Source organism: Mesocricetus auratus, unplaced genomic scaffold (assembly GCF_017639785.1).
Source record: "Mesocricetus auratus isolate SY011 unplaced genomic scaffold, BCM_Maur_2.0 Super-Scaffold_100027, whole genome shotgun sequence".
NCBI lineage: Eukaryota > Metazoa > Chordata > Mammalia > Rodentia > Cricetidae > Mesocricetus > Mesocricetus auratus.
Genome location: NW_024429208.1, coordinates 19,233,241 through 19,245,138, shown reverse-complemented (window position 1 = coordinate 19,245,138; position 11,898 = coordinate 19,233,241). Strand labels below are relative to the sequence as shown.

At 35.1% G+C, this 11,898-nt stretch overlaps 1 pseudogene; it reads right to left on the bottom strand.

Moving 5' to 3' along the window:
- Positions 1 to 7,366: 7,366 nt before the first annotated feature.
- LOC101835234 lies at positions 7,367 to 7,913 on the bottom strand (annotated as a pseudogene).
- Positions 7,914 to 11,898: the final 3,985 nt, after the last annotated feature.

Genomic DNA, 11,898 nt, shown 5'->3' with positions numbered 1-11,898 from the left:
AGCTTATCAGTAGTAGAGAGGGTAACTGAACCTGCCTTCTCCTCTAATCAGATTGGTGATTACCCTAATTGTCATCATAGAACCCTTATCCAGTGACTGGAAGCAGATTCAGAGATTCATAGCCAAGCACTGGGCCACACTCCTGGAGTCCATTTGAAGAGAGGGAAGGGAAAGTATTACTACAACACCAGATGACCTCACAAATCATCTCAATATAGACAAAAATATTTCTGCAAAAAGTCCCTTTTATTTTAAAACTTTTGAGTAAGTTATGAAAATAAGTAAACATCACTTCTCACCAGTTAATCTAGAAATACTCTCAAAGTCAAGCAAAGATTTCTGTCTCCTAGGTTACCGTAACATCCTGATAATATTTATCACCACAGAACATAGAATAAAAGATATTTTGCTCCTGCCTTCCTTGACCCATTTAAAAATTTATGCAAATGGGTGTTTTCTCTTCTAATTGGACTATGCTCGTCTGCAGGCCTAGTTCCCCACAAGGGCTTGAAGAGTACCTCAGATCCCTTGGGACAAGTGTTACAGATGGTTGTGAGCTACCATGTGGGTGATGGGAAGCAAACTTAGGGTCTATGGAAGAGGCCCCTTAACCACTGAATCGAGTCTCTAGCCCCAAGAACTTTTGAATGAAAAAAAAATATCTTTAAGGCCTTAGAATAAAGTATGGTTTAAATTTTAATTTATTTTGAGGCTGAGGATAAAATTCAGGGTTTCACACAAATTATGCAAGTGTCCATCACTGAACTATATCTCCTGAAGGGATGATTTTTTTAAACAGGACACAAAATGTCATGCCATTTTAAAAAGCTTATCAATTGATTTTCATTAATATTAAGATGCATATACATAGCAAAGAATATTGAAACTATAAAATCCTGTGTTACCCTGGAAAGAGATAATAACAATACATTAATAAGATAAAAAGAAATTGTATATGATACAAATTATTCTACAACATTAATAAAACAATAGACAACAAAATAAAATGGTGGACAAAAGCCCTTGAATAGATATTCGAAGCAATAGTTAATCTAGTCTGTAATTAGTCTTGAGAGACACTCAAATTAAAATCATAGCATTAGTTCTACTATGAGCCCCCAGAACATTTAAAATTCATTTTGTGATACGACAAAGTTCATATGAGAACATTTGCAGTGAGAATTATCATGCACGTCTGCTGGAAATACACATAGACCCATTACTATAGAGAAGACAGAAATTTTTTGTCACTAATACTTAATTAACTATAACCTGGAAATTTAATTCCTGTGTAAATGCTCTACAAAACTAAAAGATATATTTATAAAAGATTTACGCAAAATATCTATAGTAAAATTGTTTAAATATACCAAAATTCAAATAACTTTATTTTATGCCAGGGAAGATGGCATAGATTAGTAATGCCAGCACTGGAGAGGCTGAGACATAAGAATCCCAAGTTCAAAGTTATTCTGTGTTGCATAGTAAGACTGTCCAAAAAACACAGAGGTGGCAGATATTTCTCTGTGCTGGATAGCTTCCCAATCATGAAAAAAGCTTTAGAATTTCCTCCTCCTGCACTACAAAAGTTTAGATCAGACAAAAAGATGATTTAAAATGTCAGATAAACATGAACATCATATATAATGACAATACCATTAATATTCCAAAGATAACAAGCTATAACTACCACAGAGGAAATTAAATAGTTACATTTAAAATGGGGGGATGTTTTTAAATGTCAGATTCACTAAATTAATGGCTATGTAGTCTTACAGGATAATTTGCATGAGAAAGGATGATGTTTAATGCAATTCAGCAAAGCAAAGCTACTAAGATCTAATGAGTTTGTACAGATGGTTGAGTTTGTGGTTTTTAATCCCTACCAAGAAAATCAGAAGACAATGAGAATGGGCCCTAAAACCCACCATAGTTTTGTTTCTGTACGTATAACTTTTTATTTACCCCTCTTTGGTTATTCTGTAATGTAGCCTTTTATGATTACCATTTAGCTACATGAAGTTTTCAAGACAAATCCAGGAATAAAATATCTAAAAAATGAGAAAAGGTTCTATGGCCTGTGCTTCAGTGAGGCTGGCTTACAATGAAAAGTCACACATGAAAATCTCTAAGAATTTCAACAACCATCCTATAGAAACTGAGTACTATTCACTGTAAAAGCTACAAGCTACTATGAAGACACAGGGTCTTGTTATACAGGCCTGGACAGCCTGGTAATTGTTATACAGGCCTGGGTGGCCTCAGATTCATGGCAATTTGCTTGCTCCTGCTGCATGAGCACTGGAACAGCAGGCCCAAGACACCATGATCCAGGTGTCAGAAGCATCATTGCATAACATTGAGTTAAGTGGAGACAGACTCAGAAAGAAAAACACTACATGTTTTCTTTTCTATGTAGAATCTTAATGTGTGTGTGTGTGTATGTGAGCGCGCGTACGCGCATGCATGTATGTGTGTACATAATAATAGAAATGTGACCCCAGAAAGAATAAATATATCTTAAGGCAGGTGGAGAGGTGAAAAGATGGAGTAATGAAATTCATATGATATGAGAACAGTGGGGAAGAATATTTGGAAAGAGAAAGGCATTGACAAGATTGAGCAGGAGGGGATGGGGGACAGTTGGGAAAATGAAGACTAGAACAGAGGATAATGGCATGTGTGCATTCAGAGTAATAATGATACCAATCACTTTGAAAGATGACTCAAAACTAATTTTAAAGAGTCCTAATGTAATTTTATGGGCAGTTATTAATAAATGAATGACAATTAATATTTCCCCAAATCTAATCTTATATTGGATAAAAAGATATAATTCAATTCTTTTTCAACTTATATTGAAAGTGTCTATTGTGAATAATATGCATTTTCCAAGATAGTAATGATCAGGCACTTTACTGTTTTGCATATGAAAAGTCCTGACTTTTTTTTGTGGGTCCCACCAGGGGAAGTAGTTTGAATTCTGCACAATCCTGCTTCTGACATGTGGCTTTGATTCTACCAGCTAATAACAGAGCTCAGTTTTAGAAATTATACCAGTGCTTTCAAACTGTAAAAATATGCTTTTTATGTATTGCAAGGGAATAAATGGGAGTCTTATTGCACACTCTAACAAAATGTCCTTAAATTATATGCCTTGCATTGTGTTATTTAAATTATGCCCCAAATAATCTCTAGTGTGCTGAAAAATAAATTCTGAAAAGACATTAAATTAAGGTAATTGGAACTATGAGGTTACTGAAGATGAACTATATTGATGAACTGGTATATTTTAGAAGAACATTTTATACTAAATTGTAACTTTATTTTAAAAAGTGAGAGAAAAGGAACTTATTACTGTACTTAACGTTTTTATGAAAAAGCTGTTGGTATATTCAATGTAAAGGCTGCCTAAAAGAAATAACTTGCACTTTATATGAATAAGGACAAAACTAGTGTAAGGAATGCTTATTTTAAAAAAGTTTCATCCCGACACTGTATGAACAAATCATGATTGGCTTAGGAGATCCTGAAAGATGCCTAAGGGTAAATATAGGCATAGAGTGGACTGTTAGCACTGCTCATCCAAGGATTTACCATAATTGTAGCTGAAGAATATTATTTTTAGTGGAATCAAGTAATTTTATGCTCACTGGTTTAATACAAAAACATCATTGTATTAAGGAACTTTATGGATAAAAATAGAATTCTCTAAAAGGAGGACACTAGTCAAACCAGATCATGCTGCCATGCTGCTCTACAGTATCACCCCCTTTACACACACACACACACACACACACACACACACACGCACACAAATAAAAACACACATATACTCAAACGCATGATCACACACAAATGCACACATTCACACATGCAAATTCCAGGTATTTTCTGGGTTCCTTAGATGTAAAATGAGGATACTTTCATTTATTAAAATGTTCTTTCCTGAATACATATTATATCCCAAAGACTCTTACATGTGCTCCAAATAAACTTTTAATTCAGTGACGTGTTTTAACCACAGAAATCTTGAAAACAATTTGGAATGGAGGGACTTCAGTGTCCATGCTCCAATACTTAGTTACTATTGATGGTCCTTCCTTCAGATCATGACTTTGTATCCATACAATTTTATGTGAAGCGACCAAGAAAGTCAATTATCTAGAAATAGTAAAACTACATTTTTAAAATATTAATAGGTACTATATATACAGTTACTTGCACAACTCTCTTTTATAGAGATAATAAATATATAAGACATAAGACAAATATTATATAAAATATGTGTAAAATAATTTTTCTCTAGGTTTGTATAAATTATAAACTAATTTAGTAACTATCTAATGAAGTAATGTATCACTGGAAAATATAATTTTATTCTGCTTGCCTCCTATAGCATTGATTTTAATTTTCAAATTCCTTAAGTACCTTCTTTGAAATAAAACCAGATACTGAATCATACTATGTGATTGTATAATATAACATCTCATGGTCTAATTAAATTTGTAATTTTCTGTCACAAAAATATATTTACACTAATGTTCAGTTGAGGCTTTTCAATTTCATTGGTCAATGTTATACTATTAAATGATTTCATATAGGCTAGGTGTTGCATTTTCCAACAATAGTTGTAAATGTTGAATTAATCTTGGATCCCTATTTGGTAAGAAATATTTCATGATGTTATGGTCTAAGTATAATTAATATAAAAATGTATTTGAATGAAGTTCTAGATGCCTTGCTATGGGCTCAGAGTACGTTATGGAGAAGAGAGTTATGAACTGTCCTTTGCTTTAAGGATATTTTGGGATACAGCCTCCAAGGTTGCCTCCCCATACTGAAATCATTGTTCAGGACATGTCTGCATTGTGCCCAAGTGGGTCCTGGACATACAGAACATCTTGAAGTGATAGCTTTCCACTTCTGAGATATGGTTACAAAGGACACTGGCTCTGTCATGTTTACTCTCTTGCATTTTTCTCATGCAAGGAAAATCCCGGTGCCATCCTATGAACAAACTGATATGATAGGAAACTGAAGTTTAATGTACAGGACCATGTAAGTAGAGCTTTCAAATGACTGAAATCCCAGCCAACACATCACAGCTATCTCATGAGTGACTGAGCCAGACCACCGAATTAAACCTTACTGGGACTTCTGGCCTTCTAAAACTGCCAAATGACAAATGCTCATTGTCTCTGTTTGTTCATTTTAGTTTTAAATTGTTAGGTAGTAAAAAAAATCAATAAACTAGGATTTTAGAAACAAATGAACCTCACTGTCTTTAGTCACAGACCATAGCCATCGATGCAATGGTTATGTGCACCAGAGAATTTTATACTCTTATAGAGTTACAGCTTTACATTAGAGTCCTGGAAATTCTCTTGGCCTGGTTTTAATTAATTTAAAGACCTTATCTTTTGCAAGACCATCTGTCCAAGGCTATCTCCCTGTTGGTTTTATATTTGGATGAGAAATTAACCTCTTGCAAATCTCCAAGATAGATGCCAAAAGCATTTCTTTGGCAATCAGAAACTTTAAATCCAATCCTGGGTGATACGGGAGAAGAATTTCTGATTCACCAACAATAAATATTGATATGGCCATTCTCACCCCTAACTTGACGTGCTATAAAATGGAATTACAAGTCTTTTACTCATGACATGGTCTGTGGAGGAGCATGCAGAATTCTCTATAATTCAGCTGGCTAGGTGAGCAGGAAACCAGGGCAGTGCAAGGCAGTATTTGTATTAAAATCCTGGACTGTGCTAGAGGCATTGAGGCATCATCAAAGCCTTATTGTATATGTTGTGTTCATGTCCCAAGTGTGTGTGATGACAATCTAAAATACAGTGGAAATTCTTAAACTCTGACCAGAAAGAAAATAACAGAAAATCTTGGAAAAAGACATGGTCAGTATTATTCTATCCTGCAATAAAATATGAGACTATGTACATAAAATAGGAAATATTTTGATTTAAATATATATTTCTCTATGAGACTATTTCCAAGATATAACATGGGAAACAGAAAATGAAATAGACAAGTTTGCAATTGGGATGGCCATAAAAGCCAGAATATGTACAACAGTGTGTGGAGAACCAAGGGAATAAAGACAGACATAAAGCAAGAGAAAGAATGCCTCACATCCTTAATGCAATGCATACAGGGGTGGAGTAAAAAACATTGTGTTCTAGAGTTGTCATCCAAACCATTGTCATGCACAGCAGGGAACAATCCAATTATCTTCACTCAGAATGGAGGGAGCATGTGGAATCCATCAATACCATTTCTCAATTGTGGACAGGATCTAGAACTGCCTACTTCCTGCTTTCAAAATGACCTTAATATCTAAAATAAAAATAAAAAGACACAAAAGTAACATGTTCAGAGACAAAGACAAAATTTGAAAGTATAAGAAGATGCATTAACAATCAGAGACAAGTGACCAGAAAACATATACAATGCAAGCACACACCGAAATGAACTAATAAAATTAGCACATGAAATATTATAAATGATGTCATTCTGTGCTCAAATACATAAAGGAAAAGTTGATCCTGATGAGATTAAGGATGAAGTGAGAAGCAAAAGGCAACTCTTTTTTTTTTAAGTTAATGGTCTTTTTATTGGAAAAAATAAAAGGCTAGCATTTACAACTTGGAATGGATGTAAATTATAATTTCCTGAACAGCAGTGTCAATGGTTGTGATCAAGTCCACAACCACAGCCTACTCTGTTGGCTCCGAGTCATGGTTCACAAGGTTTTTAAAACAGAGAGTCCAAAGATGTTCCCTTGGTAAACGTTTCTTATTAAAATTTGTGTGATTTGGTGGCAGCCTTGATGTTCATTTCACTCTAGTACAATGCACACAGCACTAAACCTTCATACTCAGGCAGGCCACCAGGGTGTCATTGTCACCATGGGGTTGGAGCACTTGAAGTACTTCTGGGGCTGTGTCTCCAAGTTTAGCCATCACCCATTTTCTGCACATCATCCCGAGGTAAACCAATTTTAAATGTTTCTTTGCAGTAAACTGGCTGCTGACAGTTTTATCCCAACAAATTGTAGAACCCATCTGAATTTGTTTTTTCTGTGTTTTGGTTTTAATACAAAGGCCTAACTGTGCTCAATCGTCAAGCTGCATGCATGAGAAACTGGCCAGCCCAAACAGTGCATTAATCATTAGCAAATGGGACTTTAAGCAGTCCACTAGATGCTTCCTTAGAAGGTAGTATGAGTATTTATACTGTGAAAGTGATATGGGGGCTTGATCTTTAGAGGACAGGACCAACTAATACATGCAGATTTTGTGTGTGGACATTCAGTTTTGCTAGATAGAAACAGAACGAATAAATGAACTTTTTTCTTTTTTGTAAGAGGTAAGTAAAAGATTTCAATTTGATTCTTCTAGAGGCAAAGGTACTTGAAAGTGGGTCTTCATTTTGCAGTAATCATCTGTACGAATTCTTCATAGTTGACTTGTCCATCTCCATCAATATCTGCTTCTTTGATCATTTCATCTACTTCTTCATCTGTTAGTTTTTCTCTGAAGTTTGTCATGACGTGGCACAGTTCTGCTGCACTGATGTAACCATTCCCATCCTTGTCAAAAACTCGGAATGCCTCGCGAATTTCTTCCTCACTATCTACATCTTTCATTTTTCAAGCCATCATGGTCAAGAACCCTGGGAAGTCAATGGTGCCATTCCCATCTGCATCCACTTCGTTGATCATATCCTGCAATTCAGCTTCTGTTGGGTTCTGACCCAGTGACCTCATGACAGTCCCAAGTTCCTTTGTTGTGTTGGTCCCATCACCATCTTTATCGAATAGGGAGAAAGTTTCCTTGAATTCAGCAATCTGTTCTTCAGTCAGCTGATCTGCCATGGTGCGAGCGAAGGAAGGAAGTGCAGAGCAGACGGTGGCTGCACTAGCACGGGGGCTCTGACCTCCAAGCTGCTGCTGCTACTACTGCTAAAGCAGTACCTGCACTCTGCGCTGAGCCTCAGCTGCTGCCCGATTGCGAGAAACGGCACCACGAACACGAGGCTCCCAACACCACTGCCGTGCAAAAGGCAACTCTTAAAGAAAATATAACTGAATTGACATTTTCCTGAATGATATTAATAGTACACTGAAGATTGTAGGGGAAAACATCATTGAGTTTGACATCACACACACAAAAAAGCAAAAAATGATGAAAGCATAAATAAGAGTAGCAGTCTGACGATTTACAGCAGTGAGGAGGCAGCACCGTAGAAATGAAACTACAAAACCGTGGACAAGGAAGGCACAGAAAGTGGTAAGCTGGCATACAAATAGACATTGAGTGCCCATGCCACAATATGGGAGGCTCTCTCAGCCGGGACCCCCCTAGGTGGGGGTAGAATAGGGAGAAGAGGGAATCATAGGTTAGAAGACAGATCAGGCACCAGTGTGACCTCTAGTGATCTAAAGTGAGGACACCAACTGGCAAGCTAAGCAATAGTGTAGAGACCACCTCGAATGCCCATTCCTGATAATGAACTTGATGTCTATAACCATCCTGTAGCCTTCTTCCAGTGACTGATGGAATCAGAGGCAAACACCCACAGTGTTTATCCCTGGAATACAAACAGACATCGTGTGTCCATAGCACAAAGAGGGATGCTCTCTCAGCATAGACTCTTAGGGGAGTGCCTGGACCCTGCCTTGAATGAAATGACAGACTCTAGATATCCCCTATGTGGAAGGAAATGGCGATAGGGTGGGAGGCTGTGGGGGATGGTGGGGGGTTCGGGAGGAGGGGAGGGAGAGAGAACTGGGATTGACATGTAAAACAAGCTATTTGAAATTAAAATAATTAAAAAAAAATTAACACTACATCAAAAAATAGTTTATTATCAGAATTTAAGGTTTATTTAAACCCTTCAAATCAAATTAGGTTAATCCACTATACTAACAATAAAACACAACTGTGTTCATCACAGTAGAAGAAAAATATAGGTCTGAAAAACATTTGCAATAAAAGATTCCAAAATCTGGTAACAGAGAAAGAAATTTCTTCATCTGATGAAATCAATTGTGATGTACCTACTGCACATATCATGATTAATAATAAAATAGTTTTAAAAACTTCAGTTTTTATGTTAATTCTATCAAATGTCATAATGTAATAAAAGAAATAATATATGATATAACAAAAGAAGGGTTATTGTCTTCATTCATAAGACATATAATTACATATTATATACATAATATACATATATATAATTCTACCTGATTTTGAAGCAATAAATAATCTGAAGTTGAATAATTTTTAAGTTCAATCAAAATAGTAATAAATTTACAATCTATCCATCAAAACACTACCAAATAGCATGAGCCAATCAATAAACATAATACAGCTAACTACTTAATATGAAGCAATAATTTTGAGAAACTTAATTAATGGAGAAATCTTAAATGTTCGTATGAGAAGACATTGTCAAGATGTCAACTCTCAAGTGCCTAAAAATTGCATCTGAAATTCATTATGATCTTAATTAACATCCAAGCAGGCATTTTTATACAAGTTGTCAAAATGGTTCTAACATGTATGCTGAGGCAGAAATGAGCTTGAAAGACAAAATAATTTGAGACCAAAGACAAAGTATAGAGTGATCATGCCATCTGATTGCAAATTTTTCTTATGTCTTTTTTATTTATAAGCAGTCAATGTGACAAAATTCATCTTTCATATAATGTACAATGTTAAAGTGATTTAATCCAGGTGCCAATGGCACTTAATGGTACGGAAGTGTCCAAAAGTATTTATCAACCATACTAATAGTAAGGAAACTTGACTGCTTTTTCATGTCATTTATAAATTCAGTCACTGGAATCATAATTTAAATATAAAAGCAAAGACAATAAAAAATTTCTAAAGTATGACACAGATTGATCCTTACAACAGTAATATAGGCAAAGGTTACTGGAACATCAAACGCAAAGTAAATATTAGTTTCACTAAATTTTAACTCTGATTTAAATTACAGTTATGTAAATTCATGGTCATACTAGGACAGTGTTTTGCATCTTTTAGACAATATGTTCTTTGTCTAAAGCTTTGTGATTTTTCTTTTTCTTAACTAACCAATTAAATGACAAAGAATTCATCAAAATATAAATATTTATAAAGACAAGTAACATGAATAATTGGAAACCAATGAAATGAGGATGAACTTAATGAGGAAAATTAACATGAAGACCTAAGAAGACATATGGCACACCATTGGAATGTGCAGAGTTAAATGATGGCAATATTCTGTGTCTGTGTGATAAAGGACCATCTTTGACTCTGACACATTGCAACTGAGACCATAAAATATTATTGTCAATATCCACAATGTATCTTTAAAATGTATCTTTAAAAAATGAGTCTATTTAGCAAATTATCTTGGAAAAATAAGCATGTCCATGTATGAGACTGAAACCTGAGCTCTATATCACATGCTTTAAGAAAATCAACTCAAGGCGATTCCAAACCTTAGTGTAAGGCCTGAAACACTGAAACTGCTAACCAAAATTGTGAGAAATACTTATGATATAGCAAAAGACAAAACTCTCCTTGACAGGGTGCCTGTAGCTCAGGAAATTATAGTAAGAATAATCAAATGATTTGACACCAAAGCCATGGCTCTCCAAAGGAAATGAGTGGTAGACAGTCTGAAAAAGGAACGGAACTCTTTACCATATATTCATCTGATATCAGCATCCAGAATACACAAAAAAGTAACCAGCTTTTAAAAATGAAAGAACAAGTGACTTGATCAAAAAAACTGGTCAAGTGAATCAATCAACTACTTAGCAATCATAAATGATATTTAAAATAGTACATCAATGTGTGAAAGAAAAAATAAAAGAGCACATCAAAGTATGCTAATACTTGTTTTCATACCTCAAGTTCATTTCAAAGACATTATTAATATGGTATGGTTAGAATTTATTTTGTATACTGAACATAACACACAAAAGACTATACAAATTAGTCAAAATCAGGTAGTTAATTTATCAAATAAAAATCTGAGAGCAAACACTATATTATTATCAATTCTGCCTGCTAATTAAATCATATTTAAACAAATGTGCTGACCAATGAATATAAAACTTATAAATTTCTTTAGCCTTTTAAAAAGTAAATTGAAACTTAGTTTTAATCTATGAGCCAAAGGGACAGTTTCCTATAAAATATTCAAACTGTGATAAAATGTTCAAGGTCCTGAATTATGGCATATGGGGTGGTGGACCTGCACACAGGTGATTGTGTTGTTGCATTCACCTGTGTGCCTGCAGAGACCAGAAGTGAAGTTCTTCCTCCCTCATTCTAGGCTGTATTGACTTAGACGGGGTCTCTCAGTGAAACATAAAATTGCAATTATAATAACAGTGGGGGAGGGTTCAGTGAAGTCCCAGGATCTGTCTATCTTTGCTGTGCCCATGGCCCATGCTAGTGTTGGATCCACAAGCAGCAATGCCCATCTCCTTATGTGGATGCTGGGGGTTTGAGCCCAGGCTCTTGTGCCTATACAGCTGATACTCTTAGCCACTGACACATTTATTCATGTCCTTATTAGACAACTTCTGTGTTAAATGTTTATTTGTTGAACATCACATTTGAAAACCGTAATACGAAAAAAAAACAGGAAAATAATTTTTTCAAAGTAAGTTGATATTGACAAGCACTTCTCTATTTTCGAATGACTGAGCAAAGAAAATGTAGCTTGCCAGCAATAACTTTATATGATATATTGTTTGATTCTTCCTTAGCAGTAATAAGAGGTAGAGATAAGAATAAATGGAACAATTTATAATATCATTGTGTTAGAAGCTCTTGTGTTAAAAGATGATGGGATTTAATAGCTAATCAGTTA